The sequence below is a fragment of the Acomys russatus genome, chromosome 14 (assembly GCF_903995435.1).
Source record: "Acomys russatus chromosome 14, mAcoRus1.1, whole genome shotgun sequence".
In the NCBI taxonomy this organism is placed as follows: Eukaryota; Metazoa; Chordata; class Mammalia; order Rodentia; family Muridae; genus Acomys; species Acomys russatus.
In genome coordinates this window covers 12,640,735-12,654,104 of record NC_067150.1, presented here as the reverse complement: position 1 = coordinate 12,654,104, position 13,370 = coordinate 12,640,735, and the positions used below count along the sequence as shown (strand labels likewise).

The window sequence follows — 13,370 nt, the reverse complement described above, 5'->3', positions numbered from 1 at the left end:
CTAAGCAGTTACTAGGTGTGGATAAGACTGATAACACCATATACATCCAGCAGTTGCTTTTTTTAGCTGAGAGGCCCAGTGGTGTAACTGCAGTGGGAGGTTAGGTCCGCTTGGGGATACTTAGTAAGATCTTGAATCAAAAGCAAGCAACAAATAATAGAGAGATGATAGATAGATAGATAGATAGATAGATAGATAGATAGATAGATAGATAATAAAATTTAAAAAGAAGTGTACAGGGAAAATAAAGTATTAAGAAGTTAGCTTATTTCCTATGAATGAGGAGGTAAGCAGGAGAGTGCCTCAAATGCTACAGTGGAGTCTGCACTAGGAAGGAGAAGAACACCAGGTCTAGAGGACCACTAGAGTTTCTTCGCTTTGCCTGAGTGTAGATACATGGCCATTAGTAATTGTCCATCTAGTTTACGTGTAGGTATTATAAACACCATTATCATCTCTGATTCTGTGATCTTAACTACTTTATATTTCATAAGTAACTTAAATCATGTTAATTTTTTTCTCCTGGTGATGGGCTTATTTCAGTTAATATAATATTTTTTTAGGACTGATTAAATATGTAGACTGATCTTTATCTTTGGAAATCTTCTTTTCTTTACTATTTTATGACCTCATAAGAGACTTTTATCAGAGTTGGGAATTTAGCTCAGTGGTAGAGTGCTTGCCTAGCAAGTGCAAAGGTCTCAGTGAAGCAACTATTTACTTTCATATCCTTTTTCTCTATTTTTGATCATTTGGTACATATATGTAATGAGATGTAATTATCTATCCCCTATTTCTCTCTCCTCAAATTCCCCCTGTATCTCCCCCAGCTTATTCATGGTTTGTGAATACTTTCTCCACTCTGCTCATTGCCCTTTCACTCTCTTTCTGCCACTGTCCAGAATCTATTTATCTTGGTGTATCTAGTATCTACTTGTCTATTGTATTTATATTTTCTTAAAATGCCTCATATTTTCTACTAACATATGAATCAGAACAATTGTGGCCAATAAAATGAGAAGAAACATCTTGAAAATATTCAAATAAAATTCCTCTGGGCCAATGTGATGGCTCAGCAGATGAAGATGCTTGCTGTGAATCCTGATGCTTAATGTGAGTTTTGTCTTCAGAAGCACTAGGTGGAAAAGGAAACCAAGTCCTGCAAATTGTCCTGTGACCTAAAAGGGCATGCAATAATAATCCCCATGATATTTAAGTAAATATAATAAAAATAAATTCTGAGATATAACTGCAAAAAACAAACCCCTATTTTTCCTCTGTGCAATCTTAGTGTTAGCCTGGAAATGCTGGTCAAAAAGGATGACCTTTACCAGTTTATGACAGGCTATTTACTAAATCTTGTCTAGGTCTTTTACAAAAGACAACTTATCTGTTTATAACCTAAGGAGATAAATCCTGAAAGAATGCTTCAATTAAACCTTAGCCATTTTTCATGATGCTGCATACACAATCAGTGCCAGCCATTTTTGTTGAACGCCACGTTGTTGCTCCCCATCTGAAATTTTGCAAATTGTATACAAGTTTTACCCATCCTTGTTTACTATCACCAACACGACAACATAAAATCTTTGAATGGAGAAACAGTGTCATAATAAAGTGTGTATAGATTTTAGAGTTGCATAGGCTTATACAGATATCTTGTCTCAAATAATGGTATGACATAAATCTTGACAAAGTTAAGCTAGGTAAGCTTAGGCTTCTTTACCTACAAGTAAGAGAAAATAAAACTCACTCAGAACAACTTTGCCTGAATTAGAGAAAGTAAAAATGAACTGTCCACCACTACTTGTCACTGAATTAGCATTCAATATGTCTTCCATTTTCCTCACCCCTTTAAAGCTGAGTCCTTCTTGTCTCATTCCTCAAAGATACTTAACTATACTTTGCAAGTGAAACTTCTGTTGTAACTTCTGCAGGCTAGAGCTACAATCCCTATGCTGTGAGCCATTCTGTAACATGAGTGAACCTTAATATCAGCAGGCCCACAACAGAAGAGAAAGTGTATGAAATCCCAGATGTCCCAGATGCATACTTTGTCTTCATGGTCTGAATCCTCTTGCTATTGAGGATGAGTTCCATTCATCATATGCCATTCAGTGCTACCCTTCATTAATTGATAACTTATTCTTTCCGCTGGTTTGGGAGTTTAAAGTGACTAACCTTACAACTGTAGCCTAATATCTCATTAAATTATGCAATTAGAAAAATTCCAGGCATGTTTTTACTTTGCTTCCCAGACCCCGATTATAATGAGAAAAGGAGCAGTTATTTATTGAGAATGGGCATGTGCATAGAACTTTCAGGGACACTAATAGGGTCTCTCTCTCTCTCTCTCTCTCTCTCTCTCTCTCTCTCTCTCTCTCTCTCTCTCTCTCTCTCTCTCTCTCTCTCTCTCTCCTGCATATGTCTGGTGTCAGCTGATGCCTTTCAATCTTATTTTACAGTCTCTTACTAAATCTGGAGCATGCTGACGTGGCATGACTAACTATGTAGGAAACCCCAATGGTCCTCCTGAATCCCATTCTCCCCATTACTAGCATGAGAGTAGATCTAGGACATTCCTGGCAGTTGCATGTATACTAGGCATCCACAGTCAAGTCCAGATGCTTGTGCAGAAGGCACTTTTCCCACAAGGCCATATCCCAGAGCCCCTGCTCTGTTATATGCCTTGTACTCCGCACTGCACTTGTCTATGTGAAAACATTTTGGTTGAGTCATTATTCTATATTATGTGAGTGATAGATTCAGAGAGAAGAAAATCATGCATGGTTCTATATCTCATTACAATATACAATGTGGGGACTTTATTTAGTAAGTGGTGCACACGTGTCTTCAAGCCATCCAACTTCTCATGTACTTTTTTCTCAACTCAAAAATTCACTTCACTGTGCGAGAAAAGGGAATAATATTAAAGGGATGATAATTGTTTAAGTAACAATTCATAAACTTCAGTACTGTATTACTAATAATATATTTCTTTGATTTGCCTTATTCGTGATGGCGATATTCCAAGGTCTCACCACCTGTTACAAAAATTACCTGTCTAGAATCTGTGGACAGCATACAATTATTTCTGTCAGCTGATTTTGGAGAAATAGCTAATTCCTGGCATGTAGAAGACTCTGTCTCACTTTCTTGACTCTTCCATTTGGCTTTCCTTATGTTTGAGAGATTTTCTGAAAGGCAATTATCTAGTGATAGGAATACTCAGGAAGTCCACACGACAATATAGAGAAATATAATGAAAGTCAAGTCTAACCTGTGTTTTAGTAATAAAACCCATTCTTTAATAAGTACAACTTTTCTGTTGTTCAGGAAAGATTTCTACTTGATTATACTCAGAGTAATGTGGAACCTGGCTCTTCACACTCTTGCATAATCACCACAACACAGGAGGATATAGTGTTTGTTCTTGCTTCTGTATATGACTGGCAAGATCAATGTTGCTGACATTGGGTAGCCCACATCTTATGGCCTTACCTGACATTATGGGAGGCTCAGGTATAAATAGACTTAGAAGGAAATTATGCTATGTATGCATAGCCAGAAAGAAGGTCACAAGCTTGGGATCAGATTCAGTGTCATTCTTGGTAAAAGTTGTAGGAATAAGAAGAATAACCCAAGACTTCCATGATCATGACAGTCAATGTTGACACTCAGGGCTGTATACCTCCTCTTCCTGACAATTTATCAAAGACAGCCAGACACACACACACACCCACTCATGCTTTTCAGTTTTTCATACGTCCCACGTTTTTCTATTTTCACTATTTTATACCCCTGTGTTTTCCGTTGCACGTTTCTTTAGTTCACTGTGCACATTATCGTACATGTTACTTTATATTGTCTTAGACAGAATGCTTTTCACGTATAGCATGCCTCTTTCTTCAGGCATGGTCCATCTCTCAAGGATGAACTTTGCTAATCCATCTATTTTCTTACTTTCCTATGGGATTCATGCCATATTTCACATAAAGAAATTTTAAAATCTTTGTGAAGTATGAAGGGGGCTGAAAATTAACCATTCCATGAAATTAAGAATTAGGACTTTGGGGAGTTTGTAGGGTTACATACCTGTCAAATTTATTTTTATAAAACATGTCTCTCTTAGTTACTCTCTTAACCCAGCTATCAAACAAATAATTGAGACTCTGTTATGTTTGTTTAATAGCTCAGCAGTTATTACTCTACTCTTAACCCTCTAAGCTAATTTGGTTTCCTCCCAGCATATATCCCAGAGATACTTGCATTGTGTACCTTTCCCAGTTCCAGCTCCTTCCTGATGTCTCTTGGACCTCTCTTGTGGCTTAATTCCCAGGCTAAATCTTCTACTTCCTCCTCTACCTCCTCCTCCCCTGGCTGGCAGAAAGTCCAGCCCTATTCTCTCCCCTGCTCAGCAGCTGGCTGTAAGCTGCTTTATTGGCATATCGTGGTACAATTAGAGAACAGAGTTTATACACTACTGAGGCAGGAGATTCTCAGAACAAGGCTTGCAACCAAATATGAGGGATACAGAAATCCGTCATGTAAATTACACAATAAAATTATGCATACACACACTATTGGTATGGAGTTCCAATGAGCGAATCTTCTGAGAGGGCAGCAAGGACCAGGACACACAGACACATGGCTCCAGGACACACAGACACATGGCTCCAGGACACACAGACACATGGCTCCAGGACAGTTCGTGGCACATAATGCCATGTGCTTCCTTGGGGATCTGCCAGGTAAGAAAGCCATCAAGAGTTACAATCCTTCAACATTGCACAACTGTGACCAAGGGCCAAAGCATACTTAAAAAAAATTATCTAAGCTGGTCTGTGGTTCTGTCTGTAGGCCTGTGCTATTATCAATAGAGAAGGAATTAACCTGGAATCTAGATTATAGTTTTTGTTTAACATTTTTATTAAACATATTTGCTCATGGCATTTATCACAATGGTTACTATGTGGCCATCAAACACTCCATCTCCTTAACCTCTTCAATATTAACCACAGGGCATATGGTATTTGGAACAAAGCAATGCATAAAATTATGTGCTGAAACATTCTCTAAATTAGTCAAGATTTCTTGGTTGTCCATGTGAGCCACTCAAGTTTACTTTTCTCAGAGAAAAATTTGATAGAGAGTTTTGTCATTCTCCTTGCTTTCAGGGATTTCTAAAGTCACAACTGAAGCAATTATGAGCATGTGTTTGAAGACACTCTAGCTAAGCTTCTCCTTGAACTCATGGACAGGAATTTCAGGTGCTTAGGGCTTTAGATTGTATTTCACCAGAATAACTTTAAAATAAATGACTTATATTCTCAAGCTCTTGGGATAGACACAACAGGATTATGCTCTCTTTTATATTTTCGTTCTTCCAACTTCAGCCACCAATTCAGCATAGCTACCTTTGTCTCTACTCCATTGGGTGCTGAGTTGTGTTCACTTTAAAAATCTAATCCCAGGACTTATTCTTTCCCTGACCTCTTGGTCCACATTTCACTGTGCTGATCTCTCAGAATCCTCCCTAAGGGGGTTGCTAGGCACCTAGATGGGTTGCTAGGCACCTTGATTTTGTTCTCCAGGGGGTATCCTTGTCATATTGTAACTCCCAAACCAGAACAACTCGGAATCTGTGTTTTTCCTCTAGATTCTAAACTTACCGTGAAAATGGCATATTCAACACTTTCGAATACAGCGCTGTGTTTAGATTTCATTACACAGCACTTGACAGATAACTCTTCTTCTCTGCTTCCCCTAAAAAATGCAAACAAAGAGCTGAATTTAATATGCTGTGTTCATGGCATTGATTTTTCCATCTAGGAAACTTGCCTTTTTCTTCCCTTCCACTTTCTATTCAACAAAGCACAATTATATTAATTTTCTCTAGGTTCATTAATCCAATGACACACAATGAAGAACACAGATTTTTCTGTGCAAGCAAAGTACACACAAACCTCACACTGTCCCCAGTGTCCAAACCTAACATTACCTCTCAAATCTCCATTTTTATGTCTGGCTTTTTGTTTGTTTGGTTGTTTGGTTGGTTTTGTTGTTTTGTTTTGGTTTGGTTTTTTGTGACCACATAAATTTTGCTTAGAGTGTAGTTAGTCACTTTGACTTACCATAAAGACTGTTTCTTTCTCTGAAACTGGTATGTTTTTTTCTCTTCTTGGCCTTTGATTACAGTGACTTCTTAAAAAACATAAGCTTAAACGTCAGTGATATTCTATTGATTCCCTAAAAAGAAAAAAAAATGAAAGCATAGAAAGTATAAATCCAACATTTCAGAGAGATGCTGCCAGTCAAAAAGCACCACTCCCTGGTTGGCTGGTTGAGCTCCAGACATCTGTAAAACAATATCTTCTGTGCAGTCACAGCCATGTGCTGTTCTCACCAAGCAAGCATCATTTCCAAAGGGTCCTTTTAAAAATATTTATTTATTTATTTATTATGTATACAGTGTTCGGTCTGCAGGTACAACTTCAGGCCAGAAGAGGGCATCAGGTCACACTATAGATGGTGGTGAACCACCATATGAGTGCTGAGAATTGAACTCAGGACCTCTGGAAGAAGAGTAAGTTCTCTTAACCTCACAGCCACCTCTTCAGCCCCCAAAGTGTCTTATGTAAAAGAGTTCAGGTTCATTTACTCCAGTTGACTTTGTTTGAACCTTATGAGTCTTTGACTTTTAAGATTCTTCTTTAGTGAAGGAAAACCTGGAAACTTCTGGTTATTGTTTTTGACTTTTCTCTTTTTATTTTTATTTTCAGATACATGTCTGATTCACCTATACCACTATAATAGCTTTCAAAGAAACAATGACACCCCTTGCTTCTTCCTATAAAAATATTTCACTGAAAATTAGGCATGCTGGACTCCTCCCCTATGCGTGTCTAAATGTTGGCAAGCCCTTCCTACACAGACCTAGTGCACACAGGCACACAAAACAAACACAAAAGTCATGAGCCTGGGAAAAAACTAGTAAGGATAAGCCATAGGTAGTTAGAGAAAGGAGATAAGAGACTGTGTGGGAAGAGAGTATTCAGAATTCGCTATACACGTGTATGAAATTGTCAAACAGAAAAATTAAACATTGTAAAAGAAACAACAACAAAGACAATACAATCTTCACACGGCCTTTCAGTTATACAGTGATTTCCTGCTTAAACTTTTGCAGATTATTTCAATCTACTGGGGCCATTTTCAAATTACCTCTCTACCACCTTTGCATACAGTCTTGTCAGGAAGGATCTTTCTCTTAAACTAAGGGAGAAAATCAGGGCAGAGCCTAGAAATCTGTGTCAGCAAGCTGCAGTGGTCTTCAAACTGTCCATAATGGAATGCCAACTCAACTGCCAGTTTCATTGTCCAAGCACAAGTAATCCCGAGAAGCTTGACACATAAAAAAAGAATTATGTTTTCTAAGTCTCTATATTTGGCTTAAAGGTTGTTTTTTTCAAGAGATTTCTCCACATGGGCTGTTACAGCATGAGTAACCACAAACTCTTTACCATTAGTCTCTCTAAACGTTCTTTCAGAAAAGCTCCTTTCTATGGAAGACTTTTCAGATCTCTGCCAATAAATTATGACCTCTCCTTTTTAAAAATTTCAATACTTCCCCTTTTCATGGCTGATGTCCCAATCTATTTCCTCAAATGCCTTGTCGGTAAGTGTAGTGGCTGCTTTCATCACTTTTCTACCTTGACCTTGGGATACAGGAACTCCATCCTATTCACTCGTTTCCTACGGTACCTTGGAAACAATAGATAATCCACAGTTTTAGATTAATGGAACAGAATAGACACCATTTATTTCAGCAGGAAATACACTCCGTAAGGCCTCTTTATGCCAACTGCAGGCCTACCAGCTTCCTAGACATCTCCAGTTGTCATACTAGTAAGGCATTATAGAAGTTGATCAGAGGATTGATACAGTGATGCACTGAAGGGGAGTCAAACATTATATACAGTGTGCTGGAATTCAAGCCTCAGACTTGTTCTTACTGTAACTTCAGATCATCTTTAGTGGAAATCTCTATCTTTTCATTTCAAGTATAAAACAGTCCACCTGTGCAGTCCACCTCCTGTGGTGAGAGAGCTACACTGCATGGAATACTGTAGAAGATATCTACCAGGGATTGAGAAGTATTGTATTATATATACCCTGCAACAAAAGATCTTAGTGGTTATTCAAGGTTACACTGCCAAGAAGAAATTTTTAAGTTCAAATAAATATTGATTTTGCATACTTTTTCTTATACAAAGAGAAAAAGTAAACAATATAGAGGGTGAAACCTATTCTCACCCACCCCCTCTTTCCTTTCTGGAAATTTATTGCAGCATTCCAACAGTGCATTGCTTTTTCTTCTCGACATCTTGCTCTGCCTTTGTTTCCTTTGCCTTTTTTACTCGGATGCCACAGAGCCGGGTGTTGGCACGAGCCAATGCGAAGACTGGCGAAAGCCTTCAAGTTCTCTTCTGTGATGACTCTAGCTTTTTCCGTTTTGTAGACATTCCGGATGGGCATCACAGGTCCTGCTAGCTGGGTGGCCAGTTCTGCAGCATAATTATCTTCCCTCTTCGGAGCAGAAGGCTTCCTGGGGAACAGTATGAACTTGGATTGGTACTGCTTCAGGCATTGCACATTGGCCTGTAGTGGGTTTGTTTTGCCTCCTCGGGTTCACAAAGATGTCGATGGTGCACGCCATTTTCTTTCTTTCTTTCTTCCTTTCTTCCTTTCTTTCTTTCTTTCTTTCTTTCTTTTTGTTGTTGTTTTCTTCTTTTTAATTTTATTGATTTATTCATATTACATCTCAACAGTTGGTTATCCCATCCCTTGTACCCTCCTATTCCTCCCTCCCTCCCTCCCATTTTCCCCTTACTCCCCTCCCCTATGACTGTGACGGAGGGGGACTTCCTCCCCCTGTATATGCTCATAGGGTATCAAGTCTCTTCTTGGTAGCCTGCTATTCTTCCTCTGAGTGCCACCAGGCCTCCCCATCCAGGGGACGTGGTGGATACCAGCCACTAGGAGTTCTTCCAGGCTGAAGCCCCTGCCAGCTCAGACCTTGGTGTGGTATATAACGGTGGGACACCTCACTATGGATTTGGTGGGACCGGACGTGGGACAGGGGGCAATGCGGCGCACTTTTGCCTGCTAGGCCTTGCCTCTGTGGATCTTGCGTGCCGGCTGATTGAACCAAGTGTGCACTCGCTGCTGCCAATCCTTGTGGAAGTGGGGCTTCAGGATCCCACCATTCCAGATGGGCGCCATGGCTGCCTCCTGTACAGGAGAACAGCTGAGCCCACTCTGCTTTTCTTAACCCAACTCTGTGACAGGCTGGGGCTCCTTCTGACAAAAGACAGCCTTGCCCGTTTTTGTGGCAGGGCAGACTCAGGGGACTTTCTTATGACCTCCTTTGCAGTAAGAGTCTTCTGATGATACTTTTTGTCCTCAGGCTCTATGGGGACACAGAAATCGCTCCATCCACCTGTGACAGATTCTCTTTTCTCTTCTGCAGTTTTGTGTCTTGGCAGGGGTGCTGGGGCTTAGGATGGGGTTGTCGGTAGCCAGACTTTTGGACACAGGTGTCCCATTCACCAGGGATGGGGAGTTGGCCCTCATTCTCTTCCTTTTCTTCTTGCCTGTGCTAGGGCTTGGTCTTGACCAGTGGCAGCAGGCTAGGTATCCTCTTTTGCTTCATCCTGCCTTGATGTAGCATCCTTTTCTAGAGTCGTGCCCTTGGATTTAAATTTCTTTTGCTTCTTGGTCTCTGGCAAGAATCCCTCCTTTTTTCCCACTTCACGCTAAAGATGCTGTGGGTGTCACTAGGAATATCCTTGGCGCCATTCTTTTCTGACATGGCACTCTGGACCCCTAACGTCCTCATGGACTACCAGTAGAGGTCATAGAGGACTGGTTCCCCTGTTATAGGCTTTGCTGCAGCCTCTGTGCTTGCTCTACAGCAAGTCCAACAGAGCGGTGAGGTCCACAGATAGCCTCTCATGATTGATTGTCTTGAAGACAGTGTTCAACAGCTTTAAGGTAGACACCTCCCTCTGGTACAAGGTCTGGTTGATTGTTCCCGAGACTTGGCCGATCAGCTGCTTCCATTCAGGATCCTTAAAACATATTCTAAGCTCCTTTGTAGGCAGGGCCTTCTGGAACATCAGGCATGCCTGCGGCTGATGACAGGGCCCAGATGGGCCAGCCACGTCTGGACCAGGATGGGGAAGAGGTTTTTAGAGATCACTGGGTATCTGGAGAAGAGGCTGAGGAACATGGGGATAGTAAGTGGGATGTTACGAGGGGTCAGAAGAGATTCCAGTGTTGTGAATTATGCCTGCATCAGGAAGTCCAAGTTTGGGCTGGTCCTCTGAATCCTTGGGTTCAGGCTTGGTGGCAGCTCCCTATAGCTTCTGGCCATCTCGGTGCCTCTCAGTGGTGTTTCCCATGAGGACTCGCAGCAAGTGTAGAGAAGCATTGAAGCAGTAAAGGGCGACAGAGGCATTAGCCTGGTTGCCAGCATGCTGCACAAGCTACTCCACATGGGCATGCAGAGCCTCTGCATAGGGCTCCACCTCATGGCAGCAGTGGCGGGCATGACAAAGGATGGCACATGGAGATGTGGGCAGTTTTGTGCAGGATGTCCTGCTCCTGCTTGGTGGAGCCTTTGCTATGCACGCTGTGCTGGATCATGTTCATCAGTGGCTCAAGAAGTTCCAGGATCAGGGGGTGCTCAGGCTGCTGGGTCACCATCACATCAAACAGCTTCTTCTCTTCTGCATCTTGTTTTTCTCCTGTTTCCGGGGCCTGGATGCGTAGCTTCTGCTCATTGAATAGGCTGGCCAGGTTCTGGTCCAGGGCCATCAGGACCTCATCCCCAAGCTGCTCCTCCCCTCCTTCTCCTCCTGCTCCTCCTCCTCCTTCTGCTCCTCCTCCTCCTCCTCATTGTCCACTCCAGCCAGTGCATTCCAGGCTTTCAACACTTCCATCAGCTGCTGAAGGAAGCCTGGGTCCACATCCTTATCATGATCCTCTTTACTCTCTTCCCCATGCTCCTTATCCACAATCTCTCCATCACTTACTGAGTTCTCACTGTCCTCACTATCTGTGTCCTCTTCCTTTCCATACTTGAGCTGTTTCTCATTGGTGTCATCAGTGACCACCATGTCATCTTCTTCCTCATTTGTCTCAGGGTTGAGCACAGCCAGGATTAGCTGCAGACCTCAAGGAGTAAGGTGGGAACAGATATGGCCAAATATGTTCCGGACCACCTGGCACATTGAATTGCTGGGTTGAGCCAGCAAGGACAGCAAGATATCTCCACTGGCTTCTGAGAGGCTTTGGTTGTAGAGTGTGATCAGTAGCAATTCTGTGTCACATTTTTCTTGACGCAAGTCTGGGTATCACCTAGGACATCACAGCTCTCTGCGGTGGACTTGAAAAGGTGGAGGCTCACTAGAAGCAGCAGATGCTGGAAGGCAAGGGACCTAGACTCTGAGGAGCAGGCTTCTAGTTCCTTCAGAGTCAACATCACTGGGTCCCAGGCTTGGGTCTGCTGTGTTGTGAAGGGTGTCACAAATGGTCACGTTGATGCTGTGGTACAACAGCAAGTCTGCCAACTAACTGCACCAGGCACTGAGTCCAGAGATTCCCACTTTCAGTCAAGTCTGGTGTCCGTCTGAAGTTCACACTGAGGGTCTGTAGCAGCCTGAGGAAGGCACCAATAATGAACCAGCGGGTCCGGTCGTCCAAATGGAAGAAGTACTGCTTTGTCTCTGGGATCTGGGGAGTGGCTTTTGGGGGGGGCTTAAAGAAGGCTTGGAACAAGTAAAACCTGGATACTTGTTCAACCAAGGCATCATCCTTCTCCAGGTGCAGATGGTCCACAAGGCTAACCAGGCTGTGGATGATCCACTTCTGGAGCTGGGGTACAGATTGCTCAGACACGTTGAACAAGGCGTCCTGAGCTCCCTTCTGCTTGGCAGTGCTGAAGTCAACCAAGAAGTCCATATCAGGCAGGAGGAACATGTCCCGCAACCAGGCCACATAGCTCTGCAGAGCTTCAGTATTCAAAAACAGTGAGATGCCAGAAAGTAGGCATGACAGAGAGACCTTGGTTGGTGATGGATGTAAAGGCTACCATCATAGCAAACTGGCACTCAGAGTAATCCTGGCAACCCTCTAGAGAGGAACCCACACATTTACTTATCTCTGGGATGAACAGAGGGGGTTAGAAATAACCATGTGCTCCCTGAAATGGCGGATCCCATCTCACCAGAGCGCCAACTGCAGCTGCTCTTCTGACAGTAGTGGAAGGGATAAACCCAGCAGGCAGAAACACATGTAGCAGGGTGTCCTGCATGCTGCATCGCTTCTTTAGCAGCCTGTTCTCTAAAACCTGCTTCCAGAACACTGTCAACTTGTTCTCCTTAAGCGCCACGCAGAGCAGGTCTAAAACCACGTCCTGCAGCTTGTGCCCCCACCTGATGGAGTTGGCTGCCACCTTCAGTACGTTCACCAGACTGGTAATATTTTCTTCTGAGAACAGATGAATGGAGCCCATCAGTGACTCAGACTTTCCCAGCACCCTTGGCTGAGCCAAGAGGAAAAGCTCCAACTGCTTAACAGAGCTGAGGATATCCTTCTTGAGTTCCCTTGAGGACCTTCGATAGGACCTCCTAGAAGATGGACTCTGGGACCTTGGACAGGATGTCCACCTTTATTGGCTGTACCTGCAAGTGGTTATGGTGATAGGACAGGAACATCAGCATTCTCACTGATGTCATCAGGGCCTCATGGTCCTTCACCAGGCAGCCTGACTGAAAGAGGGTTAGCACTCCAAACAAGTTTGCGAAGAGTGTGGGTCTCATCATCGCTTTGTCCACTGATTGCAGACTGTATTTTCCTTGTATCTAACTCAGGATGCTGCACAAAGGGATGTCTTCTAAAGGTTGAAGCAGCTGTGTTAACGACAGACTGTAGCAGGGTTGAGCAGCTTCTCAGCCCACCCCAAGCCCAGTGATGAGGCATTTCAGGGCGTATTTCATCTCTGAATCATTTGGCCTCGTGTGCAAGCACTCCAGAAGCGTCTCTGTGGCCTGGAGCTGCATTTCCCGCTCCAGCTGCGGAGATGTCCCAGAAGTCAAAGCACTTGAGGCCTCGCTTCAGCAAGCTGCTATGTTTCTTCCAGCGATTCTTCCAGAGAGATAGGCTCAGCTTTCACGGGGCTCTTCATCTCCTCCAGACTGAACCCAAGGGTAAAATTTTTTGCAGTAAAAAGAAAGAGGAAAACTTAATTACAAACAGGCTATCTATCCTTCGAGTGACTCTTAGAAGCATCATTGTTAACTCTT

The 13,370-nt window shown here is 42.8% G+C and overlaps 2 pseudogenes; both read right to left on the bottom strand.

Annotated features, from left to right (window-relative positions):
- Positions 1-2,600: 2,600 nt before the first annotated feature.
- On the bottom strand, positions 2,601-9,285 carry LOC127198723 (60S ribosomal protein L13-like; annotated as a pseudogene).
- Positions 9,286-9,296: 11 nt separating this feature from the next.
- On the bottom strand, positions 9,297-13,127 carry LOC127198722 (myb-binding protein 1A-like; annotated as a pseudogene).
- Between the last annotated feature and the right edge of the window lie 243 nt (positions 13,128-13,370).